Raw genomic sequence first — 13,945 nt, forward strand, 5'->3', positions numbered from 1 at the left:
CTTAGCAGACCCTAAATGAAGCCCAAAAGAAGTGAATTAGCAGCCTCACTCAAAGGTTCTTTAAAAAAAAAAATTCAGAAAGCAATTTTTACCTTCTCTTCAGGCCAGATGATGATGGTCCTGATTCAGAAAGGTCTGGGGCACTTTTATCTGATATGGGCCTGTGTGTATGTGAGAACTTCAGATGACTACTGTTTGGGTCAAAAATAGTCACTGAGAAACAAAAACTGAAATACCACTGAGAATCAGAAAGCAGAAGTATTTTCAAAGTTGCTCCATTTGCCCTCTCCCGCTGTGGGCGTTTCCCTGCTTCTTAGAACACCATCCTTCAGTGAGCAGTTCCCAAAGTGTTCCGCAGGCCGCCAGTCCCCAAGGTGTGGGGCCATGTGAGGGCCCTGAGGTCAAGTTTGGGAAATATATACTATTTTCTTCTCCAGAGAGTCACAATGCCCACCAACATATCAGAGGTCTTGAGCTTCTTCCAGGAAAGAATTCGGCTAGTTGCGCTTTACCCACTGGTTGAGAATGTAAACTAAAAATGCTGCTGCCAATCCAATTCTGTGAGGATCCAGCCAGTAGCCACTGCGGTCACTCACCCACGATGGGCCTGAGGGGAATTCAGGACAGAGAAAAAGAGCATACTCCAAGCGGGCTTCCCTGGTGGCTCAGTGGTAAAAGAATCCACCTGCCAAGGTAGGAGATGCAGGTTCGATCCCTGGGTTGGGAAAATGCCCTGGAGAAGGAAATAACAACCCACTCCAGCATTCTGGCCTGGAAAATCTCATGGACAGAGGAGCCTGGTGGGCTACAGTTCATTGAGTAGCGAGAAACGGACATGACTTATGTGACTAAACCACCACCACCGTATTTCAAGTACTTACTGGTCCTGAGGAAGCGAAGATACATATCTAAGGAGAAATCTCAATGACCCCAGATTCCCCAATCTTCCCATAGAGAAGCATTTAACTTGAGATGCTGTTCTTTGCAATTAGCAGTAATCTTTTTATGTCTGACCACATGTTTTTTTTTTTTCTCCCAGCAAACATGTCATATATATTCTGGCTCCCCCCTTACTGCTTCAGAGCTGCTTCTCAAAGCTGTCTGAAAGGTTGTCTTCCAGGCTACAGCCCTCGGTTAAGGTCCTCAAATAAAACTTCTTGTGCATTTTTCTTTTAGTCAACAAGAAATCAGCCACATATACCCTTTTACCAAAATACATAAATAAATATATATATACCAGAATTTTCACTTTGGATACTGAAATAGCCTAAAATTAACCACTTCTTTCCATTTAGGAATGACAGTGAGCTCATTACCTGGCCTGGCAAAGTCAACACTTAAAAGTAGATAGGAAAGAACCTTAACCTTATGCATTCTCACAGCCCCTCATCCAGTGCATGTTTTCATAACCAGAATCAAGTCAAAAAGAAACTATCCTCAGGATCCATATGAGGTATATCCCAAACCCAGGAAGGCAACCATAAATTCTAGGAATGGTCCACATAGGGCATCATTTCAGAAAATTTTGAGAATAAAAGAAAAGAAGAAGATGTAAGAGCAATCCAATCAACAAAAGAAATTTAATTGTCCTCCTATTTAAGTCCAGGAGAAGAATGCAAGGGCATCACAATCTAATCAGAACATGTCCAAAGTCTTTAGGAAGAAACTCACTGAGGTCAGTTTAACTCAGCCCCAACCAGAGAGGAATGCTCAAGGGGTTCCTTGTCAAACTATCTCCAAAGACCCCAATCTCTAGAACATTATCTTAAATCTACAACTGGAAAAAATTTTCCAGAATCCTGAATAGCTGTTTGCAATACAGCTTTTTCCTAGCACGTGAAACCGCACAGAAAATTAGGGGTACTGGAAGCATCTTGCCTCCCACCCTCAAGTCACTGTAACAGTCACTCAACCATTGGTCTCCCTGATGACCAAACTTACTAAAAAGGCACAGCATCAGCAGAGAGGAACGTGACGTTTCTAAAATAACTAAGAATAAAAGCATCCTGGGTTATGTAACTCTTTGTTTCCCAGGATTCAAAGGTGTTCAAGATCCTTGAGACTGAGAACCCCCTAAGTGGGGGAGGAAAGGTGTGGGGAAGGTTTTACTTGAATAGATCTACAGAAAAGCCTTATCTCATAGGCTCTGCAGCTGAACAGAAAGTCACCTAAAATTGCCACCATTTTGCTCCATCACTGTCCAACAGAACTTTCTGCAATGAAGAAAGTGTTCTGTATAAGCACTGTTCAATATGGTAGCCACTAGCCACATATAGCTACTCCACCCTTGAACTGTGGCTAGTACAACTGAAGAACTGAAATCTCAATTTTAGTTAATTTTAACTTAGATAACCACTAAGCCATGTGGCCCATGACTTCTGGACTAAATAGTACAACTAGCTAATATAGTCAAAGTTCCTTCAACATGAATTCCACAAAAAGAGAGGTGGTCAGGGATCAAGGGAGGTTCTTCCTAGGTTCTGGGAAATGGATTATTTTACTTATCAAAGGAAGAAGGGAACAATCGAGTTCAGTATCTCATGAATCTTCATGTACACCACTAACTTGGCTAAGGGTGAGCATTATTCCCATTATGACTAAAGGAGAAACTGAGATACAAATCAATTAATTGATATAATCAGTAATTGCTATTAGCAGAATCTCTACATGTCCAAAGGGTTTTATATGTGATTTTTACCACAATCTTCCAAGAGACACATTACTGTCTTTCTTTTACAAATGTGGAAACTGAAGCTCAAGGAGGTTAAGTGGCTTAGGAAATGCCACTTAGGTGGAGCTAAGAATTGAACTTCAAGACTACCCCGCCCCCCAAAAAATACACGTGTGGTCTTTACCAAAAGTGACTTTTCATTTCTAGATTTAATCAAGTATTTTTTTGAGCATCATATACACAATACCATGCCGAGTGCTTGGTGAACGGGTGATACGAAGGTAAACAAGGAAAACCAGCACACTGAGCTTGAGGGTCACGTGGGCTTGTTAGTCTTCTCTACAAAGTACAGTAATTATTCAATTACTCACAGTTAGCAACGTCAGCCCAGAATATAACATAAGCTAATATTTTTAGTACTTCAAACACATACAGAGCCAAAAACAAAAGTGACAAGAGAAAAAAGTGAAGAAGTTAGACTTCATCAAAATTTAAAACTTTGGGAATCAAAGTAAAAACAGCCCTCAGCAACAGAGTAAAAAGACAAGATGGGAGAAAATAATTGCAAATCACACAGCTGACAAGGGACTTAAAAACTCTTTCAACTCAACAATCAGAAGACAATCTATACACATTTTATGTTGACATATGCTTACATTTCTAGGAGTAGAATGCTGGACCATATGGTCATTCTGTGTTTAGCATTTTGAGGACGTAGCAAACTGTATTCCCAAGTGGCTGCACCATTTTACAAGCTCACTAGCAATATATGGAGGCTCAAATTTCCCCACAACCTCATCAACACTTGTTATTGTCTGTCTTTTTCATTTTAGCCATTCTCGTTGGTGTGGAACGGCACCTCATTACAGTTCAATTTGCATTTCACTAAAGACTAGTGATGCTGAATATCTTTTCATGTGTTTACTGGCCATCTGTGTATCTTCTTTGGAGAAATGCTTATTCAAATCCTTTGCCTGTTGTTGTTGTTGCTGTTTTTCAGGGACAGGGGGACTGGGGAAAGGAAAATCAATCCATTTCATTGAGGAGCTCCAAGGAAGGATCCAAGGTTTGGGAAGACAATGAGATCCAGGTCTGGCCAGGATATCTCCAACCTCACAGTCACTGAAAGTCTTGTCTGTTTTAAAATGGGTTGATTTTATTGTGAAGTTGTAATAGTTTCATATATATTCTGGATACAATTTCCCTATCAGATACACAATTTGAAAATATTTTTTTCCTATTTTGAATCTGCCCTTCTATGAATCAAGTCAGGTTCTCCAGCAAACAGCCCCATTCCTTGCTCAGGAAGGAACATATCATCTGAAAACATAAAGGACAACATTTTTTAAAGGGCATTTCACTTTCTAATGTGGAGCAGTTGAGAAACCCTCTCAATCCACAGCACAGAAGGGTCACTAATGACTTGAAAATAATTATGAAGCAGGAAGATGGAGCAGACTGGGAAAGAAATGTTAGGGCTGAGCTAGTGAGTCACAGATTTTAAAAGTGAAAAATACTGCTCATCTTTTTCCTTCCTCTGTTTTGTTTTAAAATCTCTCTTTGTCACTATTTTTCTAAAAGGGCCTACATGCTTCATAATCATCAGTATGTGAGCCACACAGGGCAACGATCTGGAGAACCTGACTTGAGCCACAAAAAAAGCAGAAATGTGTTAGTTATGAGCCATGTTACCCAAGACCAGAAGGTCCATGGAGGAGTACATAAACACTTGTGCACAAGTGCAGGTAGCTCAAATCCCCACCCCTGGATCTGCCTCCTACACAGCTGTCATCACTATGAACCTGCCAAAACCAAACACAGCTGGGGAGAGAGGACATCCAGATGGACAGGTACTAGATATGCAAACATCTCTCTCAACAGACAGACAGACACAAGTTTCTTGGGAAAGAAAACAAGAAAGGGAAGAAACAAGATTCAAAGCAGTCCCAAAGGGTGAATACTGGGGAAAACCCAACAAGATCAACATGGTACATTTCCAACAGATGCCAGCTGTTAGTGTTAACGTTAATATTAAATAACAACATTAACTTTAAAGTTCTGAATTTATGTTTAAAACAGCAATTACATAAAAAGAGACTAATGGAAAACTGGCTTGTGTAAAATCCACAGGAGGAAAAAAGGTTGGGAGTTTTGGTTGGCCACAAGCTTCACATGTGCCAACTGAGCAATGCAGCTGCTAAATAACCATCCCCACAAGGCTGTCAGCATCAAAGGAACTGATAGGCTCGGTAAACTCTACCAGACAGGCCATGTCTGATGTGTAGGCTTGGTGTGGGCACAGAAGATACGGATAATCTGAAGCATATCTAGCAAGGAGTGACCAGGATAGCCATAGGTCTGGAATCCAAATTAAATACAAAATAGCTGATGGAACAGGACGTGTGTGGACCTGTAAATGTGGAAGTTTAAGGTAGCGACATTCAAATATCTGAAGAAATGCCAACAGAGGATGGCCCTACGTCATTGCGTGTTGCCAAAGGTGAAAATTGCAGGGGAATGCTATGCTCCATATGTGAAGTGATTTTCCTGTACTCGAAGTCATCCGAGCATTGATCTCATGGGCTTGAGAAGCTCTATTTTGTTGGACACGCTGGGCTACTGAACAGACGATTATGTGCCAGCAAGAGCAATCTAAGGATCCTGTGGTGGGTCCCAAAACCAAGGATCCCAAAGTTTTAAAGTCTCTTCCAGCACCAAGAACCTGCAGTCCTATGATTCGGATTATGACTGAAATTCATCACACTAGTAGACAAAGCCCAGTGCTTATCTCTCCTCCAGCTCATCTTTATGTTGTGAATGGTGAACATTTAAAAGTACTCTTGGTAGGCCTGGAAAAATTATTAAGTAACATCAGAGTCTCAAATATTAACTATTTTTGTTAAATACTTTTCCATTGTACTTAAACCCTATTGCTTATCTGCAAAAACGTAAATGAGATGATAAAACTGAATAAACTCTGAAGAACTCAAAGCAATATAAGGGATTTTTATTATGACTGATGGTGATCAGTAAACAGAGAAGCACCCAATAACTTTAAGAAAAAAGAAAACACTTTCATATGGAGCAGCAGTTTCTTCTTTTCTCTCAAGTATAAACTTCCAAGGCAGATATAATTTTATCTTCATCTCAAAATTTCATAAACAGAGTGCCAGACTCTTGCATACACAATTTCAACAGAGTATCCACCACAAAATATTAGTAAGAGAACTTGGAGTCTGGGCTTTGCCTTCTGTCCTCAAAGAAGAATAAATGCAGGATCCAGGGAGAATGTAAGAGTGAAAGCTGGAGCACCTAAACTAACCACAAACCAAAGACACAGGCTAAAAGGCACAGCCTAAGCATAACCTACAAAAGGAAACAACAGATGAACTGGACTTCACCAAAATTAAAACCTTTTGTGTACTTGCCTGGCAGTCCAGTGTCAAGACTCCACACTTCTAATTCAGGGGGCATGGGTTCAATCCCTGGTCAGGGAACTAAGATCCCACAAGCCAAGGAGGCATGGCAAAAATTAAAATCCTTTGCTTTTCAAAAGTCACCATCAAGAAAATGAAAAGACAAGCCACAGATGCGAGAAAATATTTTAAAATCACATCTGAAAAGGGACTTGTATCAAGGATAAATAAAGAACTCTTACAACTCAATAAGAAGACAACCCAAGTAAAAAATGCAAAAAAAAAAACACTGAACAAATATTTCACCAAAGAAGATATATGAATATCTAATCTAATAAGCACATATAAAGATGCTCAGAATCAACAGTCATTCAGTTCAGTTGCTCAGTCGTGTCCAACTCTTTGCGACCACATGAATTGCAGCACGCCAGGCCTCCCTGTCCATCACCAACTCCTGGAGTTCACTCAGACTCAAGTCCATCGAGTTGGTGATGCCATCCAGCCATCTCATCCTCTGTCGTCCCCTTCTCCTCCTGCCCCCAATCCCTCCCAGCATCAGAGTCTTTTCCAATGAGTCAACTCTTCGCATGAGGTGGCCAAAGTACTGGAGTTTCAGCTTCAGCATCATTCCTTCCAAAGAACACCCAGGACTGATCTCCTTTAGAATGGACTGGTTGGATCTCCTTGCAGTCCAAGGGACTCTCAAGAGTCTTCTCCAACACCACAGTTCCAAAGCATCATTAGGGAAATACAAATTAAAACCACAATGAGACATCCCTACACATCCACTACCACGGCTACAACTGAAAAGACAGTTTCAAATCTGTAGAGCAACAGAACCCGTCTCATACTCCAGTAGTGTGAAAGTAAAATGATAAGCCACTTTGGAAAACAATTTAGCAGTTTCTTAAAAGGTTAAACATACATCTACCATATGTACCAGAAATTTCACTCTCAGCTATCTACCAATGAATAATGAAAACGTTCGTCCATATAAGCACACACACACAAATGATCATAGCAGAGACAACACAGATGTCATAGAAGTGAATAAAGGTAGTATATCCCTACAGTGAAATATTCAGCAATAAAAAGGAAGGTAATATGTATATCAATACATATTACAACATGAATGAATCTCAAAATCATTATGCTAATTGGGGGAAAAAAAAAAACAGACCCAAAAGACCATACGTTGAATGATTTCATTTATGTGAAATTTCCAGAAAAGGCAAATTCACAGAGAAAGAAAGCAGATCAGTGCTTGCCTGGGAGTGACAGCAGAGACCAGCTGCAAATGTGCCACATTTGGTAGTAACAGAAAAGTTTTAAACATGGATTATGTTGATGGTTGTACAGCTCTATAAATTTACTAAAAGTCACTGAATTTAAAACAGTTGAAATTTACAGCGTGCAAAATATTCCTCAATAAAACTCTTTTAAAATATAGTACAGCCCTGAGACCCATGAAAAAGTAGGCCTGGATCAGAGGGTAGATCTTTTAGTCATGTTCATTACATATGTCATTTTCAGTTCATAGAAATATAATGGAGAAAAAGAACAAATTTCCTTTTTCTTCTGTCTTACTTATCAAAAGCAATTTCTTCAGGTATCTCAAAATTTGAAGCCATAAGTGCCAGATTCTCTTATAATGTGATTTTGGAGTCAGGGTGCCTAGCGGTTAAAGATGGGGACTATGGGCTCAACCTGTATCTAAAAGCTGCTTTCCGACTTACTAGGCAACCCTGAGCATGTGACTGAATCTGAATCTCTGTTTCTTGTTCCTGTAAAACAAAACTCATACATTGCAGAATTCCCTGGTGGCCCAGTGGGAAAGAATCTGCCTGCCAATGCAGGGGACATGGGTTCGATCACTGGTCCAGGAAGATCCCATAGGCCACGGGGCAACTAAGCCCATGCACCGCAACTACTGAGCGCACCAGTCACAACCACTGACGACCATGTGCCCTAGAGCCATGCTCCACAACGAGAGAAGGCACTGCAACGAGAAGCCTGGGCACCGCAACTGGAGAGTAGCCCCAGCTCACCGCAACTAGAGAAAAGCTCATGACGCAACGAAGGCTCTGCACAGCCAAAATAAAATAAATAAGCAATTAAAAAACAAAACCTCACACTTATCACATGGTCTAACACACAGGAAGTACTCGGCAAATGATGATGCTCTGATTTTGATTATCAACACATCATCATTATCATCAATATTACTGCCCCTCCCTCAGGAGGCATGAAACGTGACTGATCCACACATGTTCTCAATGTACTTTTAGTGCTTCGTAACTGCTCTGGTTCATTTAATTCAGACTCCCACAGCAGAGACATCACCAGGACTCCTTGTGATCCTCATTTGTTATCTTAAAGACTCCGACTTTGAAATAAAGTCCCCAAATCACCTCATAGGACAGAACAAAAGCTGTCCCCTCTCCTGGGAAAAGCTAGGTATTTTCCAAGTACCCAACAGAAAAAACATTTACTAGGTAGGCTTTTGTTATTTGTTTCTTGGAGAACTGGATAAAGAAGAAAACGTCAGCCTTTCCTCAGAGATGCCCAACAGTGGAAAAGAGCACTAGAAAAATAAAGTCATCTGTCAGAGGAGCTGGCGCAGGGACTTGACGACCAGACCGTGCCCCAGAGGGTCACCAACACCCACCGAGTGAAGAAGGGGCCCTGGTTCAGTGTGGGCTGCTTTCTTAGTCAACAGCTGGATCCCAGCCAAGAGCAAAAACCTTTTTCTTTTTTATGTTTTTTTTTTTTTTAATCTATATGAAACAGGAAGGGAAACTGCACGCGAGTGAACTCTATTCTGTAAGACAAGTGTCTTCTGGTTCTCCCTGTCTTCCTTCTGGGCTTGGGGCAGGGGGCCAGAACCCTGTAAAAGTATCTGTGGTATTGAGAATGAGCTTATGTTCTCTGGGGGAAAGTCTTGGGGAAAGGGCTACTTAGGGAGTTTGGAAAGGACATGTACACACTGCTATATTTAAAATGGATAGCCAACAAGGACCTACTGTACAGCACAGGGAACTCTGTTCAATGTTATGTGGCAGCCTGGATGGGAGGGGAGTCTGGGGGAGAATGGATACATTTATGTATATGAGCTTCCTCGTAGATCAGCTGGTAAAGAATCTGCCTGCAATGCGGGAGACCTAGGTTTGATCTCTGGGTTGGGAAGATCCCCTGAAGGACAGCATGATAACGCACTCCAGGATTCTTGCCTGAAGAATCTCCATGGACAGAGGAGGCTGGCAGGTTACAGTCCATGGGGTCGTAGAGAGTCGGACACGACTGAGCAACTAGGCACAAGCACACGTGCACACTGAGTCCCTTCACTGTTCACCTGAAACTATCACAGCATTGTTTGTTAATCAGCTACACTCAATACAAATAAAAGTTTAAAAAGGCAAAAAAAAGTACCTGTGGTACCAGGTGAACCACTTCATCACCAATGACTGGAAATGTACAATGATTACACCTGCCCAGCCCGTGTCCCTCTCCATGGCCCACCAGCGCACACAGCCCCTCAAGAACCCAAGCCTCCCAGCACATCCCTCTGGCCAACACCTCAGAGAACATCTGGGAAGAGACACCAACAACATGACCGAGGGGCAAGTGGCCTTCAGTCTCCACACTTGCTGGTCAGCCACAAAAGCCCCAAGAACTCAAAGTCTTCGTAGGAACTATGTCATGGGATTTACCTATCAAGAGGACTGCTTTAATTCAGCATCCGAGAAGGCCTCATGGCCTCTATGGGGCTTCTCTTGCTCATTTTTTATTTACTTATTTTTGGCTGTTCCAGGTCTTTGTTGCTGCGTGAGCTTTCTCTTGTTGCGGTGAGCAGGGGCTACTAAGTTATGGTGTGCAGGAGTCTTCTCCTTTCTGTGGTTTTCTCTTGTGGGGGAGCATGGGCTCTAGAGCACAGGCTCCGTAGTTTTGGCACATGAGCTTAGCTGCTCTGTGGCGTGTGGGATCTTCCAGGACCAGGAATCGAACTCATGTCCCCTGCACTGGCAGGCAGATTCTTATTCACTGGACAGTCAAGGAAGTCCTCCTGCTCATCCAAATAGCAGTACACTAACAGCAATAAAAATAATAAGGAAAGAAACTTCCCCACATGAAATGAGGGCCGGATATAAATGCCCTAAAATCTGAATGGATGATGCTCTCGTCATTCTGGATCTGTCCTTGAATGTTGCCTCTATTTTGCTTTTCCACCACAAAGGGAGAGACCTTGAAAGCTGAGAAGGCCCACAGGGGACCAGAGAAGTGAAATAACTTACCAAAGGTCACAGAACATAGAAGCAACCAAGCCAAGACTAACACCAAACTTCTTCCACACAAACTGGGAAACACTGTTGTTCTGAATTACAATCCATCCTCTCCATTAAAGCACATGTCCCTGACCCAGAAAGTGTTCACAGGGGGACTACAAAGGGAGCTGATAACAAGGTTCAAATCTAGTTCTGTCCCGTACCAAAGTGTGTGACTGCAGGCAACTTCCTTAACCTCAGTTTTCTCATCCATCATAGGAGGCTAAGACAAGTGCTAACCCTATAGGCTATTCTGAGAATGAAATGTAGCAACACGGTCTCTAAAACAGTACCTGATGTAAGCAGTATAAAACTCAAGATCATCACCATTCTAAAACAGAGGGGAAGTGAAAGTGGAAATGGGGATTAAATGGAAAAAAAAAAAAGTGAATGTGTGATCATCAAGTAAGTAGAACACGTTGCGACCATTTAACTTCAAAAAATTTAGACACACCAAGAATCATGTTAACAGTAGCTTAGCTAGTGGGGGTTACTTCCCTGGTGGTCTAGCAGCTAAGACTCTGAGCTTCCAATGCAGGGTGCCAGGGTTCAATCTCTTGTCTGGCAACTATATCCCACATGCCGAAACTAAAGAGTTCAATGCTGCAACTAGGATCTGACGTAGCCAAATAAATACACTTAAAAAAAAACACACCAGCAGCTGCCAGGAAAATGAAAGCAAAACAAGAACACGTTTACTAAAGGTACAAAATGACTCCAAATATGTTAAATGATCATACCTATACACACACATTCAGACACACTTCAAAAAGAGAGTGAAGAAAATAGATAAATGAAAATAAATGAAACCCTCTGCTATTCTCTGAGCTATGGGATTATGGTTGACTTTCATTATCTTCTCTGTTTTCCAAGTTTTAACTCTGCAGACATGTACTACTTAGAAATCAACATAAAGGCGAGTTTTAAAGATTGTATTTAAAGAAGAAACTTGACCCCAGGCCAAGTCTCAAATGGCTGAAGGGCTGTTATAGAGCAGCTACAATGGGGTGGGTGGAGCCCTAAGAAGCCAGGCCTGTATTCAGGCCTGTGTTTGGGAGGGAAGCCCAAGAGATGGAGATGGGGGACTCTCAAACCACCAAGCAAATGTGAAATTTGTTGCCTGAAGTAACAACAGGTCAGGGACCAGCAGAACTCTTTAATAAGAACAAATTTCAAAAAGAAAAGAAAATGGGAGTGATGACTTCGGCAGTTCCTAGTTAAAGAGAGAGATATGAAAGCCTGGGGAAAAGGAGAAATGAGAAAAATTCTGGAGAAAGCTAACCAGCAGCCAATTCTCTTTCTCTGGCTGAGACAGATCAGTCGCCAGAACTAAAGAGCAAAAAGATCAAAATGGCTGTAAAAAGGAACAGTGGGCCCCTACTGGGGACAAGGCTGGATGGAACAAGCCACCTGGGCTTGGTGTTTCCAGCTGCTCTCCAAGTCTAAGACCATCCCCCATCCTCAGTGAGGACCAAGAATGTCCTCTTTGCAGCAGCCAGATGGGAGAAGTGCATCTGCTGACTCTGGGACCGCTGACACAGACATAAGCCAGAGGGCCCAGAAAGAACTTCCCGTGGGGCCTAAGAAGACTGAGTTAGCCTGCAATCTTTCTCTACACATCTTCCTGGCCTGTTTTTAGTCTCCAGTTCTTCCAGCTTGAGTTCTCAATTTCTTGTTGCTCACGCAAAGGGCAGACAAATGGAACAGAAGAACAAGACACACAGAACAGGCGGCAGAGGACAGCTTCACCCAACCCCAGCATCTCCTGTTCAGGGTCTCACTCTCCTCTGAGGAGCCGCCAACCTTGCGATCAGCTGAAGCAGGGCACATCCTCCCCCTCCCCCAATCCCAGCATCTCTGCATCTTCCCCCCCACCGTTCTTGGTGTGCTCAAGAAGGGCAGCTATCTAGGACCAGTGCATGTTAAGGTTCATCCAAACCACTCACCAAGTTTCCCTATTTCACAGATGAGAAAGAGGAGGCAGAAAAAAGAGGATTCTGTGTCTGAGTCTATCAAAGTCAGATGAGGTAACACGCTATCCCCAGACCATCTGATTCATGGCCTTGCCCGAGGTCACAAATCTGTATAGTGACAGAACCAGGACAAGAAGGTCATTAGCCTGCTGCCTGCCCCTTCTCTGGCCTGTGAACTGGACTGCACTCTACACTGCTCATTGTAAAAGCTCCAGCCCAATTCCAGGCTCCTCCTGGGCAGACATCAATGAAGAAAAAAATCCAGAAGGCTAACTCAAATCCAGGTGTAATAGACAGGAGTGACACTTCTTCTAAAAGGACAACTATAACAAAAATGTCTCAATCCAAGAAGTGGCCCTACAAGGGTGGACTGTTAGCACCTGTGATGACCTATGGATGAAACATTACGAATATCTGCACAGTCTTAAAGTATCATCCCCAAATATCAATATATATGAATAAAAGCATCATTAATTACTTGATTGTTTTAAAATGTACCTACAAATTCTTTGAGACTCCTCCCTCTAGAAGATGGAGCTTAAACTCCCTTCCTCTCCCTAAGTGCAGGCAGGACTCAGTGATTTCTCTTCTAATGAACAGAATATGGAAAGGAAAAAAAGAGTAATTTAACAGCAGCAAAATCTGACAGACACCACCTCATGACCAAGCGATCGAGGTTAACATCACCAGTGGTGAGTCACGTTGATGTCATCTACTTCCTGACCTGATACAATGACCAGGACATATCACTTCTATTTCACTCATTGCTATAATCTATAACCTCAAACTAACCACAAGAAAGCACTAAACAAGCCCAAATCAAGGGACATTCTACAAATTACCTGATCACTACTCTTTGAAAAGTGTCAAGGTCATGGAAGACAAGGGAAGATAAAACTAGAGGAGAATAACCACACATGACAATTAAATGCAATATGAATCGAATCCTGAAACAGAAAAGAATATTAGTAGAAAACTTGGGGAAATCTGAAATCGGAATAAAGTCCATAGTTAGTAATTAAAATTAAGAGCATTGTACCAATGTAAATGTCTTAGTTTTGACAAATGCACCATGGTTACATAAAATGTTAATATGAAGGGAAGGCAAGTGAAGGATGTACAAAGATTGTCTACACTATCAATATATACTATTTGCAAACTCTTCTGTAAATCTAAGAATATTTCAAAATAAAACAAAACTGATGCTTCAGGAAGCTGCACTGTGCTTACGCTAAAGGCTTCAGGTCCCCACAAAACCCCTAAGAGTTTGAGAAGCTACACATCTCTCGGTTATCATCTCTTGCCTAATACCATAGCTGTGACAAAGACACATCATCAAGAAATGGCATGTACCATCTTAATTATTCAGCTGTCTTTACCCGCAGACCCTTTCTAAACTCCATTCTGATAAGGAAAGGGATGAACACAGCGCTGAGGCTCTGAGCACGGCGAAGCTCCAGTTCGTTGCCTCTGGTCCCATCACTCAGCACTTTGCTAGTTTCCAACACAGGATGAGTTACTGACACACCCAGAGGACGCATTCTGAGTGTGCATCAATACTAA

General features: G+C 42.1%; 1 protein-coding gene across 8 annotated transcripts in view; it reads right to left on the bottom strand.

Moving 5' to 3' along the window:
- Window positions 1–13,945, bottom strand: part of TMCC3 (transmembrane and coiled-coil domain family 3) — a 295,072-nt gene that overhangs the window by 241,792 nt on the left and 39,335 nt on the right. For 4 of the 8 annotated variants that reach the window (XM_070788964.1, XM_070788960.1, XM_070788959.1 and 1 more), the window contains exon 1: window positions 93–6,685. The exons of the other annotated variants lie outside the window; for them this stretch is intronic. The gene's annotated coding sequence lies outside the window, so the exon portion shown is untranslated. Of the gene's footprint in view, window positions 1–92; window positions 6,686–13,945 lie in introns of those variants that run through there. 8 annotated transcript variants of the gene reach the window in all.

This window comes from Bos indicus, chromosome 5, assembly GCF_029378745.1.
Source record: "Bos indicus isolate NIAB-ARS_2022 breed Sahiwal x Tharparkar chromosome 5, NIAB-ARS_B.indTharparkar_mat_pri_1.0, whole genome shotgun sequence".
In the NCBI taxonomy this organism is placed as follows: domain Eukaryota; kingdom Metazoa; phylum Chordata; class Mammalia; order Artiodactyla; family Bovidae; genus Bos; species Bos indicus.